Below are 25,112 nucleotides of genomic sequence, written 5' to 3'. Positions count from 1 at the left end.
CTGGAGCAGCAGGGAGCTGCTTTGTCTTTAAAAACATGTTTCTCATTTTGTCATCCAGGGAAATATAATATTCTGCCTATCTCTAGGGATCAGAGATATTTAACAGTTTGAATTACTTCAAGGACAAAACCTGTATACGCAAAGACAAGAAAAACAAAACAGAAAGGAAAACAGAACTCTCAGGTTTCCACACCCTGGTCATTCCCACCATAAAAGTCAGTTAAATTAGGGAAGGCGCAGATCTTAACAAACATACCACATAGTTGCATGGAAGACAGAAAGGAAGAGATAGAAACAAACAAACAACAAACAAACAAAACCCCCAACATTCCTATTTATATATTTCCCATTTCTTTTAAGTACCTTTATTTCGCAAAATTGTTTTTCTAGCTTAATCCCTGAGCAAAGCCCCCTTCTTACACAACCCTTTTCTTTCTTTTTCTTTGTCATGCCCACCTGGACAGGCAACTGCCTCTTTTCGTCCCAGGCATCAAGCAAGTCTTTCATTGGGGAGCCCACCATGGCCGTCAAGCTAGAGCATCCCATGTTTCCCCTCTGATGTAATCATCCAATTTGCCTCTGCTGGGTCCCAGCGAACTGAGTCTCCTAGTGAAACAACCGCCCTGCCAGCAGTTTTCGGACCAAAAAGAGATCCAGGAGGACTCTGGTTCCCTATCGGAGTATGGATACCTCCTGTTAGGGATTCTCCTGCCTAGCAGTTTTCAGATCAAAAAGGGGTCTGGAAGGACTCCACTGCTCTCCGCAGTTAGTATGGACCTCTCCTGTTACCGGCTTTTTCCTCGCTCACAGTTTTTGGACTCAGAAGAGTCCTTTTTTTAAATTTAAGTTTTTTATTTTATATTTACAACAAATCCATCTTTCATTTAAACAGTGTGTGAACTGGGTACACATATCTTGTGCTAACAATTATAATTAACATATTTTCCTTGCCAAAATATCATTAATCACATTTTCTTTATAAACTATTGCGCTTATGTATTTTCGTTATAACAATCTTAGCTTATTTCTCTATATATTCATCTATTCAATTTTAACTTATTTCTTTATTTTCCAACCATTGATAGAATAGATCCCATACTATATAGTATTCAGTTTCTTCTTTTTCTTTGATTGTTAATCTATTCATCTCTGCACATTCTAATATTATCCAAAAGCTCAGAAGTCTACACCTCTGGTCCATGTGACTGACCCAGATTGGATCCTGGGACATGTATATATGCCTTCATTTGTATATTCTTTTTTGTAAGCCAAATGTATCATTTCTTTTTTTTGGTTTCAAGGACCACTCAGTTTGTGTATGTGTGCCAAGGAAAGCGGAAGAAACTCAGTTTGTGTATGTGTGCCAAGAAACAGGAAGAAAGAATTTTTTTCCTGTTAATTATGGAAAATGTGCAATATGAAGTATGGTTGTTTTTGAGTTCATTTTAAAATAATAAAGAAAAGTAATCAGGCAATTAAACGTTGTTTAAAATATATTACTGACTAGTTGCTTCTCATTAAAGTGGATTTTAGAGTGATTGGTTCTGGCACATGCTTTTTGTTCAGTTTTAACATTTTTCTTGGTTTCTTTTTGTTGCTCTTGTCATCATATGCTGATGAAGAAAGAGGAGGAGGAGGAAGAGGATAAGAAGCAATGAAAAGACAAAAAAGGAATCAAGCATGCTAACAAGCATTCAAACTAGTGTAATATAGATTTCTTACTATACCATGACATTATCCAATCTTGCAGTAACACTTTTACCCTGTTTTTCAATTAAACATTTATCTCCCTGAAAAGTTACAACAAATCCTACTTTTACCATTGCTCTTACAGATAGCAAGTTAAATATAATTCTAGGTACATATAACATCGGTAAATGTTCATTAATGCATGAACAATATGCAGTACTTCTCCAGATGCTCTCAATTTCCATCCATTAGCTAATGATACACGCTGTTTAATCTTTGTCATGTTAAAAAACCTCTCTTTACTTTTAGTTATATACTGCGATGCTCCACTGTCAACTACCCATATATCATGGTTTACAGTTGTAGTTGTACTTGATATGGTTAAACTAACATCTTTATAAGCTCCCTGTATATTAATAGCATTCTGTTTCTTACCCTTTTTACAGTATCTGGCTATATGACCTTTAGCCCCACAAGAAAAACATTTCCTAACAATATAGGCAGTTAAAGACAGTTTTTCTTCCTGTGGTTGTCTTTCAGTTGATTTCTATCTTGTCTTCTTCTTGACTCTTCTAACAGTCTTCCAGTTATGCCAGTCAATGTAAGTTCATCTCTGTTTAAAACTTCCAGTGAAGACACATAATCATCATAAGTTTCATCCAAAGAAGAAAGAATGATGTAAACTTGCTGCAACTTCTGAGAAAATCAGTTCCTTTTCTTGTAGCTCTTGTAAAGTCCTTTTCATAAACTCCAAATGAGCTAATATATTGCCACCTTTTATAAGACGGGCTCTAAACAGTTTTTGTGTAAGGTGTATGTATGCACCCATACTATCTCGAACATAAATCCTCTTCAAAATGTCCCAACACCTAGCAGCAGATTCTTCACCATGAATATGGACTAACTGCTGATCACTCAGTGTTAGTCCAATTATACTAAGAGCCTTTTCATGAACCCAGTTAAAGTCAGCTACTTTCTTTTTATCTTCATCATGCAATAGGTCCCAAGCTGTTACATCTGGTGGACTATTAACTACAGACAATAATCCGTCTTTATGCAGAAGTAGGCTGCACTTCATAGACCAGGAAACATAGTTTGTTCCATCCATCCGGGTTCTCTGGGATATACTGGTTGACTGTTATTGTGCAATTTGTAGTTTAACAATAAACTGCAATCAGCTGGCTGAATATGAAACTGTATATTCACACTGGTTCTTAATATCTCTCTGGGCCCATAACCAATGTTATGATATGTACAGAATAACCCTTGAGTAGCAAGGATATGCACATGGAAATGTTTATGAGAGTAGTTATGAATTATTATTCAGCCACACTCAGTTACACTAAATTGAGTTAAAGTTTACTTTAAGAAATAGCGTAGTCCAACAAGCAGTCCAGGTCATATAAGTTTTACAGTCCAAAATAATATCCAATTTCAAAGTCTTCTTACCAGTTGCCTTTGTCATTTACAGTAAACAAAGATATCAAAGAATAAGCACAACAGAGAACCTTAGGTGGCAACAGAATGTCAGAGATACAGAATGTCAGAGAGAGCAAGCTGCGATCTCTAGCTCCCTCTTATGGCAACTTGCAACACAACCAACCAATCGGACTACAGTGATTTTGTCTTAAAATTACAAACATACATTGTTGGTTTATACATTGCCAACCCAACTAATTGTTGGACAGATTCCTAACATGCATCATAGTCAAATGTCACTTGATTGCTGCAAGGAGGATTGAGGCAGAAATAATATGGCATTTCAGCTGAGCTGCCCACTCCAATTCTGCTTATGCTAAATCTCGCCTCCCTCTTTTGTACATGCACAAAAGCAAATGCAGCATGCTACAAATTGCTTCTTGAGTAAAAGGACTCACTTCATACCAAATCAAATTATTTTTTTCTTTTCCAATGTTGATTAGGCAAAATCTTCATCACGGCAAGCATTTTCTTCCCAATGAAAAGCTATATTGCTGCAGAGAAAGTCCAGCCAAGTGAGTCACCAGGAAACTGGCAACTGTGAAAGAGGAAATCTGAATAGAACACAAGTACCCATAGCCTTTAAAAATATGATTACATTAAATATAACTTGTTTTTTAAAAAAATGTAAACCTCTTTATGTTTTATGGCGTACAGTTTCTTGGACAAGATTTACATGGTCATACTTCTTTTGGAACAAATTCTGACCTAGCAATTATTAAAAAATGAACATTCTTATTAGAAGGGTGAAAAGGACATTTTTGAAATATTTCTTATTTAACCGACAAAAATATATGAAATAAGTAAGAATAAAAAGTGTATCTTAGAAATAAAAATAATTCATAGGCTTATTGATCTTTCTAAAAATCAGAATTTTTAGAAATGTGTGAGATGTAAGACAAGACAATTGCTGCTTCTTGAATGAAAAATGCAAACCTGCATATGCTTTCTTTGTGAAAATTCATGTACTCATTCAGTAATACCAATTATTGTTTAATACATGTTAATTGTCTATATTCAGCATTTCATAAATGAGAAATCATTATGGTTCATTGCTTTTTGCCATTTATTACATTTAACTAACAATGGAATCTAAGATAAGCAATGATAAGTCTCTTCACTAATCTGAATGAATGCTACTTGCTCTCAATAGACTCTTTGTTGAAAGTCTAATTTGTCTGAGAAATATTTAGGCCTTGGGGAAAAAAGAAAACATTGATGAGGCTTTCTTCTTCTATTGCCATGTGCAAATATTCTTAGATCTATGGTATTTTCATAACTGAGCCTTAGTTAGAAACGTATGTGTCTGTTAGGCCCTAGATGGTTGGTTCAAAGGGGTTATACACAGATTTAAAAAGATAAGGAGAGGCTATCCAAGTTGTTAAATGGAACACTCTTCTTGTGCTCTTATTTCTTAGCAGCTGGTATTAAGTATCCTGGCTCTGATCATGTAATTTTCATAAATTGCAGACACTGGTAGGTATGTTCTACATCAGGGTTGTCAACCTCCTGGCCCAAGGGCTGGATGCATCATGCACTGGCCATGCCCACGTCCGGTTTAGTGAAGGGGAAAAAAGTCCCAACATGTCATGTGATGCCACCGTGATGACATGAGTTTGACACCCTTGTTCTATATGAATTGTCTATTCTGATAAAAGCTCCAAATGGGTAATTTTTACTACTTCTTATGGAACCAAATTACATAACTGAATTATGAATGTTGTTTATCTTAAACCTCAGTATAAATATACAATTGTGAGACTGACTCACAAAATATCTTCAATTTTCCACACTAGGCAAACTTATTTTTCCCCTGTTCAATCTAAACTTACAATAACTCTGTGATCTTTCCTTACAGGGAAGACAAATATTATAGGGTGTGCTATAATAAATTAAAGATCATGAACACAATTTTGGTTATATATCTGCTTAAATGGTTTTTTAAAAAATGGAAAGCAACCATCTTCAGTTTCTTTACTGTCAGGAAATTCTTGGCCCCATACTTACACCATTGTCCTTACAAAAATTAAAAAAACAAGCAAGCAACTCAGTGCTTTATTTAAAATAATGCTAATTCTATGCAACAAAGTTGATTTAGAATGGTAGAATGTAGGACTTCACACCGTGCATATGCAGAATATTAATATAGATGGGTTTCCTTAATGGGAAGGAAGTTGATCATCCTCATTTAGGTGTGAGAGCCCACATCAAAAAGAATTTTAAAGCAAAATTTCCCAGAAAGATTTGTTGAATCTAACTACCCTTTAAAAGTGTGTATAGTCTTAGTAAAGAGTATCATGGGAGGCTAGAAAAGTTATGAGTATTATCCTCATCATTTTGTCTTCTACCAAATAAATGTTATATGCCCTACTACATCCACTACTGTAGTCTGATTTAGCAATTCCTTCTTATCAGCATTTTGTGACAATTATATGATGTACTTTCCTATTCACAGAGTAGAGAAAGAACCAGTGGCTATAAATTCCTAGTTAAATGTGTAATGTCTGTCCAACTGAGCAGTTTTACATGTATGTAATAGAAAGAAATCTCCTTTAAATGCTAAAATCAAAATGAAGTTTTCTATTTCAAGTTGTCCATTAGAAAACAAAAATACAGGCTGAGAATAAATAAGACTTATGAAATGTGTCTCTGAATAATGAGTTTTTGAATTTACCAGTCCTTTTTCAGGCAACAATGAACATACATGTAGCATTGCATTGATATCCCATTGTACTTCAAAAAGCCTTTGGGACCAAGCATAGATTTATGAACAGACATTAAGTAATATAAACAGTTGACAAACTTGTCATTCTGTGAAATGTGTATACGATAGCTAGCAATAATAAATGCTCATCTCACTTCAGGATTTAACGTAAGGCTATTATCAACTTTAAACAGTAATCTTTCTTCACACACAGGACAGATGGTCCGTACTAAAGACTGGCCTTGCTTATTTTCTCATAAAGAATGTCAGCCATGGTTCTTGATGAAATACTATTTGGCCTGCTTTTGATTAAAAGGAAGTTTTCCAGTGCAGGAGTAACTTGGCTGTTTGAAAAGAATTTTGTGTGCTCTCAGAATCTTTAAAAATTGATTGTTTGGCAAAGCATTAAGCACTAATGAGGATGACTATAGCAGTTTCTTTGTCCTTTAAGAAGAGGCTTCTCTTTTTGGATTTTGTGTTGAAGACATGATAAATTTGATTGCTCAGGATATTTAGAAAGCATTAGATATGCATGTCCTTGCAAATGTTAAGTTGACTAATTTATTCTGCACTGAATTTTAGACCATAAATTAAAATATTTGCTTACTTTGGGAGGGTGTTTTAAAGACAGGTCTGATCTTGGGAGCCTGCATTTTAATTTATGCATCAAGTGACTGTTTACAGAATAAAGATACTACATCAGACTAATTCATGCTGACTGACATTTTTTTCTGCGAAAAAGACCGATTTAATAATACTTGAGTTTCATGGATTTGCTTCTTTTGTGCCATTGTTCCCAGTGAAAAAATCATTGAAGTCAATATGTGGCATTTGAATAGGACATTATGGTTTCTAATAAGTTGTGACTATCTCATTATTGTGACAACTGGTAGCATAAATAAGAAAAGGAAATCAAACCAATCTGTAATGCAAAATATATTAAATTGGAATGTCCTGAGAATGTGTCAGCATATGCTACTTAATAGGTAGGATATGGGTAATATGTTGGCTTACAAGATAATTTGTATCGTAGCACTATTACTTTACCATAGTATAAGACTGTAATTTAGGGGGAAAATTGAGTTTGATTACTTTTATATGGTAGCCTCCAGAAGGACATAAAATCAATCAGTTGATGAGAACAGTGATGAGTCATCATGATATGTATATGCATTATGACATTGCACATATGTTTCAAAGAGACAGGCATGCAAGTAATAATGCAATGCTGCTTACAGCAAAACGTCTATTGGGAGATCATGAGTTCTAGTCCCACCTTAGGCAGGAAGCCGGCTGAGTGACCTTGGCCAGTTACTCTGTCAGCCTTAGAAAGCAGACAGTGGCAAATCACTTCTGAAATCTTTCCAGGAAAATTTCGTGAACTTCTTCAGACAATCACCCTGACTCAAGACTGACTTCAAGGTACAAAACAAAATAAATAAAATCAAAATCCTAATCTGCATGTTCTCTGTTGTACAAACAGACAATAATTGAAAGTTTCTTTTTGTAGTTTTTAAATAAAATTTTAAAAGCACTGTAATTAGATTTTCTAAGAACAACCCTCTAAAAATAATGTAACAATACTAAATATATATTCCCAATGCAAAATTAAAATTAAAGGGTTTAAAGGAAATTCTTAAAGAAATATAATTACAAATCATTTGTCACAATCATACCCCCAAAGGATTCAATAATAACAAGATTACAAATCATTTGTCACAATCATACCACCAAAGGATTCAATAATAACAAGAACTGGAGATTGAAAGTAATTGTATTTAGAAGATGCCTCAATAAATTCAGCACTGTATATCTGAAACAGGGATGAACACACTTTGCTGTGACTTCTTTTAGAAACTGTATGTTCTAGATTAAATTAAGTAGAGGGGAGTTTGTGTGCTTGACCTTGAGTAGTTTGAAAGTTTCCTTGGCAGGACATTAGCTTTTTATATCTTGTTTTGTCTTGAGTAGTTTAAGCTGCAATCAATTTCTCATTTGTCTTATCTTTGGCTTCTTGTTACTTTAACTTCTTAATTTTAGTGGTTTTTCCCTTCCATTTTCCCCTCCATTTTTCCTCCATTTATCAGGACATTCTGATCAATTGCAATTTATTACTTGTAACATTGCAAGAATCTTAAAATTACAACCATCATCAGATGGAATTTTGAAATAGCTCTCTGTAAAACCCATTTGAATGAGGGTTGTAGATTATTCTCTCCTCCCCGCATGAAAAGTTTAATTTCTCAGATGAAGTGTCATGTCCAGTGGTGGTTTGGCCCGGTTCTGCCGAGCTGGTAGCAGCGATGAGCAGCAGAGATTGAACCAGTTCTCTCCACTGCTCTTGGGCCTGCCCAGGCTCCCATACTCACGTTTATCCACTGAATTTGAAGCACAGCTGCTTTGTGCAGCACAGAATAGTGCCATGTGGCAGCTGCTGAAGCAACCAGGATCATGCAAGCTTGCAGGAGGTGAGTTAGAACCAGGGGTGAGATTCTATCAATTCGCACCTATTTGCTAGAACCGGTTGTTAACATTCTAAGCAGTTTGGAGAACCGGTTGTTGGAAGAAATTACTGGCCTAATCCTGTAAGGAAGGCAGGAAGGAAACATTCTGGTGTTGCTTACAGAAACTGCCTCTCCGTTAACTCTTATTACATTCTTGGCAGGACTAGACTTTCTGTCTCTGGAACTTCTCTGGAGTTTTCCCCCCCTCCTTTGCTGGTACTTTGCTTGTGTGGAGTGATCGCACAATGCCCACCACCTAAGCCACGCCCACAGAACCAGTTGTTAAAAGTTTGAATCTCACCCCTGGTTAGAACACCTCTGCGCCTGTACAAACATCTTTATGCCTGCACAAAGTGTGCGTTTGGCACGCGCATGCACATAAAGTGTGTGCACGCATGTAAAGCGCACCCACCAAGCCACGCCCACTGAACCGGTGGCAAAAATATTTGAATCCCACCACTGGTCATGTCCACTGATGTAATTGCTTCAAAAGCCAGATCTGACATTGGATCCTGTTCAAGGGAAGTCTGCATCTTAGGAAAAGAAGAAGAAAAGAACCTGCTTCTTGAGTATAGGAGTAAAAAGTGCAAGGAACGATACTTACTCTCTGCAAAATAATCCAAGAGTATTGCTTTCATAGCTTTGGAATCAGAGGGAAATAAACTGGGCCTTCCTTCACAGATCACCATCTTTTTTTAAAAAACAAATTTTATTGATTATACAACTGAAATGTCAAACAAACCCATACACAACACACAGAAAAAAGGAAAAAGGAAAAAAATGATTAAAAACTAGCAATTCTATTATCGACAGTCTATGGTTCCTTGTTTGTTATCAATATTGGTGATATATTTACAAATACATCTTATTGCGAGTATATAATTACTACCTCTTTTATTTACTGATATATTTTCTATTTTTGTTCTGTCCAGTCATACCAGCATTCCCAGTTTCTATAATATTCTGATGTTTCTTTTTCCTTAAGTGCTGAGGTTAAGTTATCCATCTCTGCACAGGCTGTTATCTTCTGAATGACCATTTCCTCTGTTGGAATATCAGCTTGTTTCCAACACTGCAAAGGTTATTCTGGCTGCTGTAAGAATGTACAGTATTATATATTTGACTTTTTTAGAAATTTGTCTATGAAATATCTCCAATAAGAAGAATTCTGGTTTTAATTCAATTTGCTCCGCTGTTATTTTCTCTAACCATTTTTTATTCTATGCCAGTATCTTTGGGCTTCAGTGCAGGACCACCACATGTGAAAGAATGTTCCATGTTTCTTTTTACATTTCCAGCAATTCGGATTCATGTTAGGAGACATTTTAGCTATTCTTGAGGGTGAGAGATGCCATCTATAAAACATTTTATAGGCATTTTCTTTATATGTTGCTGATTTTGTAATTTTATTTTTCCTTGTCCAGACCTTTTCCCATTCTAATAATGTAATGCTATGTCCTATGTTTCTACTCCAAGCTATCATGTTGCCTTTGACTACTTCCTCTTCTAATTCCATCTCTAATAAATAATTATAAAATTTAGTTATATATTTTTTTTATCTGGGCCTAATAGGATTTTATCTAATTGTTGTGCCTTAGCATAAATTCCAAATTTTTTCTTGTCCTGGCTATATCTATTTTGAATTTGCAGATAAGGCCACAGGTCCACTTGTAGCCCTTGTTCTTGGAGATCTTGCCATGATTTTAAAGTTCCTTACGCATCAAGAAGGTCTTTGTATTTTATCATTTTATTAAGATCTAGATTATTTGGATGTATCATCCCCTCCATCGTTGAGATCCATCCAGATTGGGATTTTTAAATAATTTTTTTTTATTTTGTTCCAATTAGCCAATAAGGAATCTCTAATTATATGTCTGTGGAAATACTTCTGCTTAATTTTTCCAGTGTCCCATAAAAATGCGTGCCATCCCCTCTGTAAGTCATGGCCTTCTAGAAATAAGATTCTTTATTCGACAGATTTACCCACTTTTTCAACCAAAGTAAGGAGACTGCACTATAGTATAATTCCCAATTTGGGAGTGCCATACCTCCCCTGCTCTTCGTATCTTGCATTTCCTTTAGGTTTATCCTCGTTTTTTTTCCCTTGCCAAATAAATTTGGTAATTATCTTGTTAAGTTCCACAAAATAATTTTTATGTATTTTTATTGGTATTGTTTGGAATAAGCAAATAAATTTGGGCAGAATGTTCATTTTTATAGTGGCAATCCTCCCTAATAAGGAGATTTGCAATTTAACCCATATTTCTAAATCTTTTTTGACTTGCTGTAATAATTTATTATTATTTTCCATTAGAATTTTGCATTGAGCCATCAACCAAATTCCTAAGTTTTAAATTTTTTTTACTATTTGTAATCCCATTATCCTTTCCAATTTTAGTTTTTGTTTTTCTGTTAAATTTTTAGTTATTAATTTTGTTTTTTCCCTATTAATTTTAAGTCCTGCAACTTCCCCAAATTGATCTAACTCTTTCAATAGTTCTTAACCTGTTTCATATCGTCCGCAAATGACTGGAGTTTATATTCTTCTTTCTTAATTTTAGTCCTTTTATTCCTGGGTTCTGTCTAATTCGTGTAAGCAATGTTTCCAAAGATAATATGAAGAGCAAGGGAGATAATGGACATCCCTGCCTAACTCCTTTCTCTATTTTTATTGAGAGCATGTACTCTCCATTAATTATAATAGTCGCCTTTTGTGAATTGTAAATTGTAGTCACAATGTTTTCAAATTTAGTGCCTAAATTCATGTTGTAAATTTATTGTATTAGGAATTGCCAATTTAGATTGTCAAAGGCCTTCTGTGCATCCAAGCATACAAGGGCTATTTGTTTTTCTGGGTTGGGCTTTGTAGTATTCCAAAACATTTAGTACTATTTGTAAATTATTCCTAATTTGTCTATTGGGAAGAAATCTGTTTTGATCTTTATGTATATATTCATTCAATATTTTTAAAAATCTATTTGCTATAATTGTGGTAAATATTTTATAATCAGTATTTAACAGGGAAATTGGTCTATAATTTTATATAAGTCGTAAATCTGAATCTTCTTTCAGAATCCATGATATCAATGTCTCCTTCCATGAATCCGGTATTCTTGCTGCAAGTAGGACCTCATTATATACTTTCACCATGAGAGGTCCTATTTGTTCTCCTATTTTCTTATAAAGTTCCCCTGGTATCCCATCAGGTCCTGGGGTTTTATTGTTCTTTTGGTTTTCTATTGCTATTTTTAACTTGGGCCACATAATGTCTCTAGTTAACATTTCCTTCATCTCCTCCTTGATTATTTTATCTTTAGTAATACCCAAATAGTTTCTTATCATGTCCTCATTTACCTCCTTCTTTTTATAAAGATCTTCAAAAAATGTACATGCAATTTCTTTTTTCTATTCTATTCCTTGTTGGGCATCCCTGTTCTCATCTATTAACTGGTATATCAATCTTTTTTGTTTTTCTTTTTTAAGTTTGTAGGCCAACCACATTCCTGGCTTATTGGCCTGTTCAAAAAATATCTGTCTGGCTGTATTCAACTTTGAAACCATTCCTTCTTGTTCTATTAAATTTAATTTATGTTTAGTTATTATCATCTGTTTTTTCAATATACAATCTTTTTGGGTGTTTTGCAGCTGAATTTCTAATTCTTTGATTCTTTGTTCTAATTTATTTTGTTGGGCATATTTTTCTTTATTTTTTTTAGCGGTGTATGATACCGTTGTGTCTATTATTATTGCCTTCATTGTATCCCAAATATTCTGTTTCATAGTTGCCTCATTATTATTTTCTTTTTAAAAGTAATCTAATTCCTCCTCAAGTCTATTCATAAATTCTTTCTCTTTAATTAGCTGTGTATTTAGGGTCCACCTTTTCCTTGGTTTCTTCCTTCCTTTCCACACTATCTGAATCGGATTGTGATCTGCCCATTCATTTGGTAAAATTTCAATCTCTTTTAATTCATTTACTAACTCACCATTCATCCATACCATATCGATTCGTGTCCATGATTGGTGAGGATTAGAGTAAAATGTAAATTGCTTTTTCTCAGGGTTTAATTTCCTCCACATGTCTATCAAATTTAGTTATATCAACAGCATATTTTGACACACTATTATCATTTTATTTTGTCTCATTTTGTCTTGACTTTGGGCAGTTTTAGACTTGGGCAACAAACCATTAAGTATACGATTGAATCTGGAGGTCAGTGATTCTTTTTAAAAAATAAAGTAATATTTAGTATCAGTAGATACTATCTGAAACCATTATTACATTATTCTTAAAGTTCAACTTTCCATCAACTTGATACTGTTTTTTTAAAAAAGAAAACTAAATCCTGTTCTTAACCCTGTGGCGCATTCACTGTTATCAGTGAGAAACTTCAGTATTTTAGAGAAAAAAGCATGTGCAATAAGTGGTTTGAGACTCCAAGCAAAAGATATCTTGACATTTAAGTCTTCTAATCTTGGAGGTCATTTTAACACTTTTAATATGTTCAATCTGTACTGGAATGACATGGAAACACCAAGGGATTTTCTTTGAGATGGTTCTCTAGTTGTGAAATATTCCACATTTGGAAAGAACCATGAAGATTCTTTCTTATATCTCTTTTATACTTTCTTAAAATTATGTGTGTAGTTTAATTTAAGTAGGCTGTTTGCTGATTAACAATCTCAAGACAAAACTAATTTACCACCTGTATTTTAATTACCTGTTTTGATTGTGAGTATATTACCTGATTTGTTTGCTTTTTTTCTCTATAGAAAAATGATAACAAAGAAATTCCTTTTAAATAAACATTGCTAAAATTAAAAAAAGTAATCCCTTTAAACAATACTTTACATAGCTATTCTCCTAACTTTCAGAACTTTCTCATAAGAAATTTTGTGTGAGGGTAAAAACAACCCATAATTAAATAATATTTGAAGAATCTACATTATTGGGCATAGCTTGCTTATTCAAAATGTGCATATTCACCCAAACATTATGCAGACCTAGCAAAAATTCAGAAGGGACTGTGGTTCAGTAGCATTCATCACAATTCATGATTTCATGACTTTCATGTTTTGAATGAATAATATACTGAAAACTTTTTTCATTGTTTTAGAATGAGATCCAAAACCCCCACATGACTCATACTACACCTGCAGGAAGGCAATGCATTGTTTTTTTAATCTAAATTAACTACTTACCTTATCTTAGTTGACTTTTGTAATAGGTAGTAATATTACTACAGGCATAGTGTAACTAGTACTTACAGGATCACTGTATTGGGAAATAGAAAGTTGGAACATTAAGGGCAAAATAAACAATCAACAATCAAATACAAAATGTCCTAATCAACAGTAGACTTCACTCCCCTTAGAGACCTACTCTCTGTATCCCAGATGAAGATACTTTGCAGAAATGTTTTGACACATGCAGTATATTTATCAAGAAACCACCATTAACATTCAAAACCACTGTTACATTTGTGACCTGTTAAGTATTGCCCTGCACAACTCGACAGCTACAACTTGATAAAAATTCCAGATAGGATAGGTAGGATGGGTAGGAACAGGAAAGAACCAGGGAAATCCACCTATCAGTTATTATTAACCATGGACTTGCAGAATACTTGACCAAGTGGAAGAAGGAGAAGGAGCTGAGATCTGGAAAAGGATTTTGCAAGCCATTTCCATGCAGTTGCATCACAGGATTAGGCAATTGAAAGATGCACTGGAAAATGTTGTGTTCAGTGGGAACACTATGATTAGATTCATGCAATTTGTCCGCAAACATGGAAGTGGCCTTTCTAAAGACAGAGTAATCTGGGTTGTAGTAGCTACTGAGATCCTATGAATGGCTCTAGATGCCAGCAGCAAACTGCAGTGTTTAAAACCTATATGGGGCCTCCTGGCTACTTGCATGATCTCATATCTTGGTGAAGGTGGAAAGTCCTGGACTTTCCAGACATATATAGGCGATCTCATTTACTAACATCACCACTAGTCTTAAGGATTAGTTGGGAGGTTATATCAATGTGGTTGAGAAGTTTCATCCATGTGTGATTTATTCTCCAGTCCAAATGCTGTATCTATGCTACTCTTCCTTGCTTGTAAAAATTGTATAAAAGAATAAACGCTGCCCAGGCATTCAGACATCTTGGCACCCTGCACAATGACTGATCTTTGAAATCCACCATTGGGTCCCTCCTTTTTTTAAAGACTAATGTTTTATAGGCAAAAAAAGAAACAAAAAAACCCCCCAAACTGTTCAATTCCAAACATGGGATAAAAACCCCACTCATTACATATATTCAGCAGAAACACGTATGATATTTAGTGTGGCAATTTCGTTCCATGGATAATAGTATCTTGTATCAAGCTATAATGGAAGACAGTCAATATAGTGCTCAAATGAAGGGCTTTTTAGAAATTAAATATAATAAAACAGAAAAATACAGAATATTTATAAGAAAAAAAAGCTAAAAAAAAGAAACTGTGTTAGCGTTATCTATGTTTTTCCCTAATTTGGTATTGGTTTTGTTGTTTGAATTTCATTCAGCATCTTCAATAGTGATTCCATCAGTGCCCATTCCAGCTTTTTATAGTATTGTGCTATCATTCTATCTGGGCCTGCCATGACACTATATTCAATGTTTTTATTGCTTCTTTAATTTTTGAAATGTATTTGAATATAAGCAGTGGTGGGATTCAGCCAGTTCACACCAGTTCAGGAGAACCGGTTGTTAACTTTCTGAGCAGTTTGGTGAACTGGTTGTTGGAAGAAATCATTAGGGCAGCGAACCGGTTGTTAAATTATTTGAACCCCACCACTGAATATAAGTAGCTCAGATTGGTAGTTGGGCTGTTGGTCTGAGCTCCGAGCTTGGCAATTTGGTTGCAAACATTTCATCACCATTCGAGGAGACATCATCAGTGCACTTTGGATTGTGCTCATCTGTCAGAGCACTGGTCTTTAAATATCTTTTTATGTGATGCAAATTAGTGTGGATGTTGTTTGTTCGGCTACTTCTGAGTCTGACTTTGGACTGTTTGGTTGGCTAGCTGTTGTTACCAAGGCATGGACTTTGGTTTTAAGTACCACCTGTGTGATGTAAATTCGTGTGGTTTGTTCAGATACTACAGAGTCATGGTCTGTTTTCAGTCTGTTTGAATGGCTGGTTGTTACTGAGACATGGTCTGATTTCTTGTGAGCTGATGGGTTGTGATTTTTGCTGCATAATGAGGTGCCTGATAGCATTTTAAATGCTATCTTTGGTATCATAGTTGATGTCCTTCATTTATTCTCTGTGATTGGTAAACTGGATCGATGTCAATACATTTGTTTATTGACTTATTGGTGAAAAACCAGACTTTGAGGAATTCTCTTTGTCTCTTTGATTTCATCTGGGTTATAACCCTGGTCCCAGTTAGATCAAATGTGTGTCCTTCTGAATCTTGGCGGACAGACATGAGGGATAACGGGTCATGTCTTTTGATAGCAAGGAAGTGTTCATGTAGTCTGGTTGATAATTTTCTTCCTGTTTGGCCAACATAGTTCTTTTCACAGCTGCTGCACTGGATTTGATATACAGTATGACACCTGATCTTTAGTTTGTTTCTGTCTGCACTTCCGGTTTTGATAAGGTCCATCTGAAAGTTGAGTTTGGTTTGTGAGCTACCACAAGATCATATTGATGAAGTAAACATGCTGTCATTTCTGAAACAGAAAGCAAATGTGAACTCCTCCAACTATGCTTTACCACCTACTTCAGATTTGACAGAGAGAACTATGAACAACTGAAAGGATCACCAATGGTATCTCCTATATCAGGCCTAGATCCAAACCATATTGACAATGTCTCTTCAAATGACAATAAAACATTTGCAACCAAATTATCAAGCTTGGAGCTCAGACCAACAGCTCTTAAATCTGTTAACTTGCTTAATATATACATATATTTTATATTTATATATCTATATATCTATATATCTATATATCTATATATCTATATCTATATCTATATCTATATCTATATCTATATCTATCTATATCTATATCTATATATCTATATCTATATCTATATATCTATATATCTATATCTCTATCTATCTATCTATCTATCTATCTATCTATCTATCTATCTATCTATCTATCTATCTATCTATCTATATACATATACATATATATACATACATATGTATATATATATATATATGTCTATATCTATCTATCTATCTATCTATCTATCTATCTATCTATCTATCTATCTATCTATCTATCTATCTATCTATCTATCTATCTATCTATCTCTGGTTCTGGGCAGCATACAAGAAACTGAAAGAAAAAACTGAAATTTCAACACAGTGTTTATTGAAGATAACATACTCTGAGAAGAGGGAATCTGAACATTAAGGGCTAAGTAATTGCAAGTTGAATTTTCAAGGAAGCTGAAAAGGAATTCTATGCTGAAAAAGAATGGGGGGGTGGGGGGTGGGAGAAGCCAAGTTCATATCATCAAGTCCTTGATTTAGTTTGAAATGTGAGCCTTGTGGCAGTAAATATCCAAGTGGAAAGGTGTAATAAGGTATATACAGCAAAAGATTAAAAGGTTTAATATATTGTATCGGAAGCAGTAACTAGAAAGGACAAGAGCTGTGATTTTGTCCTTGTTAGCATTTAAAACCTCTCTTGCTGTTATCTTCTAAAAACACCTGTTCTGACCTTTCCTGATGAGTAATCTTTTTTTCAATGAGGACACTGGTTCCAAATTATAAAAACACAAACAAAATGTTTTGCAGATTCTTACTGACAGATTCTTGCATTAAAAATAAAAATGAAAAACCATCCAACATTTTGGCAAGTGTTCTCTTAATATTAATTCAAATTAATTCAGAAATGAAGTGAAGTGGGGAAAGTTAAAGGCTAGGTAAAACTACAGAAGATATGTAATTTAGAAAGATAATAGCCTCCAGTCACCTGCTGTCTTTGCAAGATAAATAGACCATCTGGCAAATACAATTTTCCATTTGTACACTTCCCCTTATCCTGCTTTATACTATAAAATAAATCCTTTATGAACGAATGGAGAAATTGTACACTAGGTTGTTTGATTGATAGGGCTTTGTAATAGTAAACTTTTCTTTCAATGAGTTCACAGTTGTGTATGCATTGTATATAGCTGTTAGGGTACGGTATATTTCCATAGGCATCTGTGTGTTTGGATTCTTGAAGTTTGCTTTAAGAAAATGTTTCCAACTCTAACTGACTACTCATCCACCTTCAAGATGTGGGTCTGAGCACTATGTATATTTAATAGCCATCACTATATCTAAACAGCATGTGGGCACATGTAAATATAATAATAATAATAAGCTATATTGATTATAATAATAGAAGAATCATTCTTACAATGCATAAAAGAAATAAAAATGGTTCTTCTAAGAATTAAGCTGGTTCTTATAACTAAGAACTTTCAGCTAAGGGGTATAGAAAGATTCCTACATTCTGAGAGCAAAGTAAGTAAAAGAGAACAATGTTCAATAATAAAACTGAAAACAATAGGCTAAAGCTATATGTTAGCTTGCAAATATATAAAAACAAATATTATTGAAACAAAACCTTTAATAAGCCTGGTTAGATTAACACTCATGAAGTAATAAAATCAGCTACAATTATAGCCAGCTGTAATTCAATAATCACATGGCAATATATTAAGGAAGAAAAATTCAAGAGCTGCTATGTCAGCATATGCCTCCTAACATCTTTAGAGACATAAAGGTCATGGCCCATTAATCAAATGACCTAAGGTGACTGAGCATTTGAGTGCATTTACAAACAAGCTGATGCTTTTACAGAACCATGAGCTCCAATCTTAAAAGCATTAGAAAAACGAAAGTTTACAAGCATAGGTCCAAATAACATGTAAAAAAAAATGAAAAAAATGCTCGTAAAGAAAATAACAATGCAAAAGGAACTGAAGACCAAGCAATTAAAAGCCAAGAATGAAGCCAAAGATTATAACATTGGAGAAATAATGTTATGAAGAGACAAACATGGTCAAAAGCTACAATGAATCTGTAAAGCTAGAAATTATGAATGTTGACATCTTAAAGAACTATTTCATGGGTTTAAATCCTCAAAGAATGTGAGGCAGTCAACAATTCACTAGTGCAAAGTCTGATGAATTTAAATAAGTTGTAGAAACTCAGCACCCACCCACCCTCTTAGAGAATGAAATATTTTGGGGAATATTAAAAAGACAGGATAGAATATTTCCCCTAAAGGAGAAATGGGACGAAATCTTAAGAGAAGCAGAAACCGGCACCAGTCTCAAGCAACAACTGAGGAGGTTAGCTTTTAGAAATGTAGATTTGGTAATCCATTCAGAAAGATTGGGTCAGACAGAAACTCCAGATAGCCAATTAGGCAAGACAAGATTAGCTCAGACAAACACCTAGGATTTGCATTTCCCCTTTTGCCTATAGAGCCAGTCATGACCCCTACATGGCTCCATAGAAATAAAAAAAAGGTATAAAAACCCACCTTACTCTCAACTCCATTTTGTCAGCTGTCCCAGAACTGCACGCTGTGAATGTGTAGGTTCTGTTCACCAATAAACAATCTTTCTTTCCATCAGCCTCCATTTTATTCCTGGCTTGGACCTGGACCTGGATTTTTTTTCTTTCAACAAAGTCAAAAGCATCTACCTAGCCACATGCTCTAGAATGATAAGGGCTTGTTTACAATATCTCTGAAGCACGGAAGATGCACAAGTGGCTATGCTTTCTAAGGCAACCAAGATGTTTATATATGCTGAAATCTAATTAAAATGAGAAAATGTGGATTAATTGATGAATAAATTAGGCAAATAATTGCAAAAGTTGGAAATCAGGCTCCTAAAGTGGTTGTAATTTTTTTGGCTTTACTTTAACTTTTAATTGGATAAACAATAAAATAATAAGATACAAACACAAACACACACACATCTTAAACATGTACAGTATATATGGATCAAAATTGAGCAACTGAAAGAAACTAAAAGCAAGTAAAACATAAATAAGCCAACTTTGGAGAACTAATTTAGAAAAGTTTATAAATGTCTACAAAAACAAAGTGACAGTTTTTCAAGATGTGGACACTTCTATGCAGCAGTAGTTAGTTAGGTCTAAAATGTCTTAATCCTTAAAAAAAAATCAGTCAGTTTTCTTTCAAAACTCAATATTTATTCCTTAAATGTTTCCTCTCAAAGCAAAACAAAAAATCTTTTCTACCATTCTGCATATATAAATATGAAAGATGCAAAGATAGAATTACTAAAGGAAATTTTATTTGAATGCAATGCAAAAAAGATTAGGTGATATGTCACAAAACAATATGGGATTGCAGTAAGGAGGGAGTGACATTTTTTGGAATTGTTCCAATTCCTGCTTAAAAACTGTCAGTGTATGAGAGTTCATGAATTGGAATAGACATGGTAACAGGTCAGCCAATGGGAACTGTTTAGTGACTAAGAAACATCACCTGTTGTGAGCCAGATGTAGACTGGGTGTGGCTTAGGCTTACTGGTTTGTATATAAGAGTTACTTTGTCCTTGGATCTTCTCCTCTGTAATATATTGCTTTTGTGTTTATATTGCTTCTGTGATTATGACTTTTGGATTCTGCATGGGTACCGTGGACATGCATCGTACTTTATATTATTGTATATAAACTATAAATGAATCCTGCTGAATTATTTACTTGTGTGCTGATTGGATTGCTGCAAACTCTAACAAAAGCTCATGCCTAATATTCTTTCTCACTTAATGAAATCTTTTACCAAATCTTTTTTCCTCAAAGCCATACTGAAAAAAATACATAATGTTCCACACAACTGTCAAGAATAGGCCTCCTGATCGCTCTAACACACACACATATCACAGGTAGGCTAAAGTTCTTAATTGAGGGTTTCCAAGCCTCAAATAGGCTTCTCCAGAAATCTTCACACCAACAACCAAGCAAACCCCCTAGAAATTCACAGTTCAGTCCAGGAAGAAACCCAACATGTCCATAGGACAAGACAAGTTCACAATGCAGAGGCAAGTCTGTGAGGCTGCTGGAAGTTAAAACCCACCTCTCTCCTAGAAAAATGAAATAACGCAGAAACTAAGTCCCCATTTTTGCTAATGGGCCACTACTCTGACCTAGGCCAGTCTATTTTACATAACAAAGATTGGAATTGCTCAAAGCCCTTTCATTACATCATCATCCAGCAAGACTTAACAAGCCTGGGACTCAGGACAGCATACAAGGTTGCCCCTGCATGGCCCGATGGGAGTCTGACAACCAATCAGAATACAAGCTTAAATTCAAATCCCAACAGAGGGCATAAAACCAAGGGTCTCTAAGCATCTTGCCCCTTCTTTTCCTTCACCCAACATCTTGAAGCATGTGATCATCCTTTTCACTTTGGAACTCCAAGGCATGTGGTCCTGTCCACCATTAAACCATCTTTCCAAGCAGTCACCATGTTTCCAGTGTCTTTCTTCCTCATTTGAAACTGAACCCAGAAGGATATTTCTTCCAACAAGGCAAAACAAGTCCATGAGGCACAAAATCTGTGAAGCAAGTCCAGAGGTCAAAGCATAAGCCAGTGTCCAAAATACACTCTGAGCCAGGAAACAAGGTTCAAGGCAAGAGACAAAGAGGTTTGACGTGTACAAGGCAAGGAAATGGGTGCATTGTTCCCAGCATCATTTCATTCCACTTGCTGAGCTAAATAGCTGCTCTAAGGTGCATCCCATCAAGAGGGGCGAGGCTGCCTCCTCATAAGTAACCTGACTGAATTTTCATTACGTCTCCCCGCTCTGAGCCCTAAGGAGGAGGCAGTTCTTCTGAATCTCTGCTGGCCAGCTGCAACTTTGTGACCTCTCCCCCTGAAGCCTCTGGACTTCCCAGCTACAGCTGTGCCTCTCCTGTCCCTAATTCAAATGGCTGCTCATCCAATCCCTCCTCTTGTGTTTGCCCTATTGTACTCAGCCTTGCTGCTCCTGACTCGGAGCTCTGACAACCTCCAGAGTTTCCTCCACACACACCCTCAGACATTCCTGGCTCTTCCTCATCCGAACTGGTGTTCTGAGAAGTGTCTGAGGAAGCCATCACATCAGGTTAGCTTCTGAATGTAGGGATCCATACTCTGATTTCTTTTGAGATTGTATAAATGCACTGAAGGAATCCATAGTGACTATCTTTCACACACCCCTCTGTCTCTCTGTCTCTTTGTCTCTCTTCCCTCCCCCCCACTCTCATATTTATATGGCTGGCCATGTCATAAGAACATGACTTTGGGTAGTGCACAACAACTAAAAATGAAAATAATAAATATATAAAACAATCATTGTTAAAAACATAACAACCGATAGAGCAAGTATAAGCAGGGGTGGGATTCAATTTTTTTAACAACCAGTTCTGTGGGCGTGGCTTAGTTGGTGGGTGTGGCTTGGTGGTCATGTGACTGGGTGGACATGGCTTGGTGGTCATGTTATGGCTGGGTGTGGCCAACTCAATATCACTCACATCGAGGCACGCATCTCCTCGCCTGGCCTCTCATGACTGTGGGGATGCTGCAACAGTCATAAGTGTGAAAAATGGTCATAAGTTGCTTTTTTCAGTGCCATTGTAACTTTGAATGGTCATTCCACAGAAGCAAAGTACCAGCAAAGAAGTCTAGTCCTGCTAAGAATGTAATAAGGGTTAGTGGAGAGGCAGTTTCTGTAAGGAACACCAGAATGTTTCCTTCCTGCCTCCTTACAGGATTAGGCCAGTAATTTCTTCTAACAACCAGTTCTCCGAACTGCTTAGAATGTTAACAACTGGTTCTAGTGAATAGGTGTGAACTGGTAGAATCCCACCCCAAGTATAAGCAATTATGATGATATTAGCTGCAGTAAGGGAGTCATTTCCAGTCCCTAGGACCCCCAGGCTCCTAGGACTTTTGGGCCTGATGGCATTGCCAGTCTTGAGGGATTTGCAAAATATTGAAAAGGATGGTTATTTTCATGATTTTGTACCAATTGTTTTTTTATGATACTTGCTCAATTTGCTACTGTTGAACATTTTTTGCTCTTGAACTATATATTAGCCATGTTTCTATTTCTGACAGTGTTTTTCTTTCATTTATTTTAGTTTATCTTCTGCCCCTGATTCTTATTTTCCTAATATCTCCCATTAGTTACGTTGCTGCTCCTTCAGTTGCTGCTGCATTTGATTTTATTAGTTTTTATTTGATTTGTGGTCTTGAATTCAATTATATCTTGTCCTTTTAACAGCAATTTCAATGATCCTTTTAATTTACAAAGAGACACTTGTTAGTTGACCCTGTGTTCTCTTGTACCTTTTCTTATTTTATAAAACATTTCAACATTTGATGCACTGTTTGCATTTTGCACAATGAGCAAAATATCTCATCTGGCACATTTAACTCTTAGCATTCTGTCTCTGTGAAATTTCAACAAAAGTGTAACGTTCTGGCTTCAAATATAACTTTGAAGAAAAAACATCTTCATCAATATATAATCATTAACTGTATAAATACCAACTAAAACCTGTGAGAAATGAATAACTTTTATGGTCAGGTATCAAAAATTTCAAAACCAATTCTGAGGATCAGTTTGAGTTAGAAAGAAAATAAAGTACAGCTGAACTGTAGAAAAGAGATGGTGTACCTTCCAGATTCAGGTATCAAAGTCCATCAGATTATCATATGATGACAGCAGTACTGCTGCATTAACTAAAGTGAGTAGACGTGGCCATGTTTCAAGTCAAAGTTATCATATATTTCATCTAGCTCATATAGAACATCCTATCTTTTTGTCCTATTCTCAGAAGAAACCTTTTAAAGAGGAAGTATAACTCCCAGTGGAAGAGAAAATGAGGTAAACTTCTTAATACCTGGAAGATAAGATTTTGTCGTAAATAGTCATCCTTTGATAAGACATATTGTACATTAACAAATAGACAAGGACATTTAAGAAGCTAAGAAAGGCCTCCTTTTTAAAGATTGACAACTGATAAATGAGGTTGGTAAGTACAGTTTGAGACTAGAAGCAAGCAGGGTGACTAATGAATGTAATTTGGTTAAGGAAGTGAAATAAAACTCAGCAGGACTTTTATTTTGCAAACTACTCATTAAATAATGTCATTCTAAAAATAAAAATTATCAATGTTTTAGTGAATGATCTGAAAGCAATTGAGGCTGTAATACTGCAGTAGCTAAAACAGGCACAATTCTAGGGCTTTATTAAGGTTCTGTGATACCCAGAGACAGAATGATCAATACAGAATTCTTTCTGCTTTCTTTCTGCATCTTACAACATTGCAATTCTTTTCTTTATTGCTCTGTGTTCATTGAAATCAGTAGCACAATAATTGGGATAAATTGCAAAAGTGAAAATATTGAAATAATTTTTGGCATTATACTTTAAATAGGTTTTGCTGCTTTGAATGAAAGACATTGGTCCATCTGATTATTTCAAAACTCTGGGTTACTCTAGAGTGATATCTTTCATTTGTGAGGCCCAGGACAATCACCTTCTACTACTCCCCTCTCCAAAACAGTCAAGTAAGAACCTGATCAATCTCTTGGATAGCAGTCAAAAAATAGAATCCGTCTTCCAAGCTATCTGTGCATCAACATTGGCCCTTTGATACATGAAGTATATTCTGAAAAGAAAGCCTTGAGCACAAAATGCCCATGTCTTTGTATGGATTCAAGAATTTTATTTATGGTTCTGAAATGCATTTGTCTGCACATGTGTAGTTATACAGTTTGGATGAGGTTTTGAGATAGTAACTGATGGATGATCCTACTGTTACAACATAACCACTTATGGATTCAATAATAGTGAGATGCTTTCATGCGCTTGGAAATGCAAAGCAAGGTAAGGGGAGCAGAGACATGCTTTAGCTCTGCTTTATGAATGTTGGTAGTAGCTTATTCTGATCACTCAAAACCTCACTGTTGCAATTTCCTTGCAGATCTTTGCTATTGATATTGGAAATTAGAGGAGGATTAGGCTAGTATCAAATATTGAATGAAAAAAAATTATAAGTTACTCTTTTATAACGGAATTTATATAGTTAGATTAGAAGATCCGCTTTTGCTCTTTCTGATGCTTCTTGTTAACTTCCTCTTTTTCTCTTTTTCTGCATAAAACCCCCACCCTATAACCTAAAACGTGTTCACAAGTACACGATCCATTGTTATAATCTTCTTGGAGAACGTGAAGATCGGCCAGGGCTAGGCAACCAGGGAATATCCTCCCAAAGTAAATCCCAGCAGCCCAGCAGCAAAACCAAGATAAGACACTAAAACACAGAAAACAATGTCATTCTGACCCTCAAGCTTGTAGTTTAGAATATAGAGAATAAGGGGTATGTGGGGAGGGCCTCTTAGACGTGGCATGTTCTGTGCAGGGGTATAAAATGTATTGTTTGAATATGAAAGCTTGCTCTTTTTGTGCCCAATCCACTTGGGAAGGGACTTGAAGGCCCGTTTGCAAATGCTTATTTTCTTTAATAAACCTTTGAATTGTGAACCAGACCTGTTCCTGTGTTGTGAGCACTGAATAATTCGGTTCTTACATCCCACAATATGAATCTCCATCTCCTTTCTGGATATTAACAATCCAAATGTCCTATAAATATCTATGTTTTAGAAAACTTGAACATTAGTTTACAGTTTCTATTATTTTAATTATTGA

At 35.3% G+C, this 25,112-nt stretch overlaps 1 long non-coding RNA gene across 1 annotated transcript in view; it reads right to left on the bottom strand.

The window, feature by feature from the left end:
• Positions 1 to 3,453: 3,453 nt before the first annotated feature.
• Positions 3,454 to 25,112, bottom strand: part of LOC148125466 (uncharacterized) — a 31,474-nt gene continuing 9,815 nt past the window's right edge. The window contains exons 2-4 of the long non-coding RNA XR_015744150.1: positions 13,579 to 13,651; positions 8,981 to 9,065; positions 3,454 to 3,706 (exon numbers count right to left, since the gene is read on the bottom strand). This is a non-coding gene — a long non-coding RNA (uncharacterized LOC148125466). The remainder of the gene's footprint in view (positions 3,707 to 8,980; positions 9,066 to 13,578; positions 13,652 to 25,112) is intronic.

Source organism: Pseudonaja textilis, chromosome 6 (genome assembly GCF_049901715.1).
Source record: "Pseudonaja textilis isolate UNSWEBS1 chromosome 6, rPseTex1.2, whole genome shotgun sequence".
In the NCBI taxonomy this organism is placed as follows: Eukaryota; Metazoa; Chordata; class Lepidosauria; order Squamata; family Elapidae; genus Pseudonaja; species Pseudonaja textilis.
Note: the sequence above shows the minus strand (reverse complement) of the source record. Positions and strands in the feature narration are given on the sequence as shown.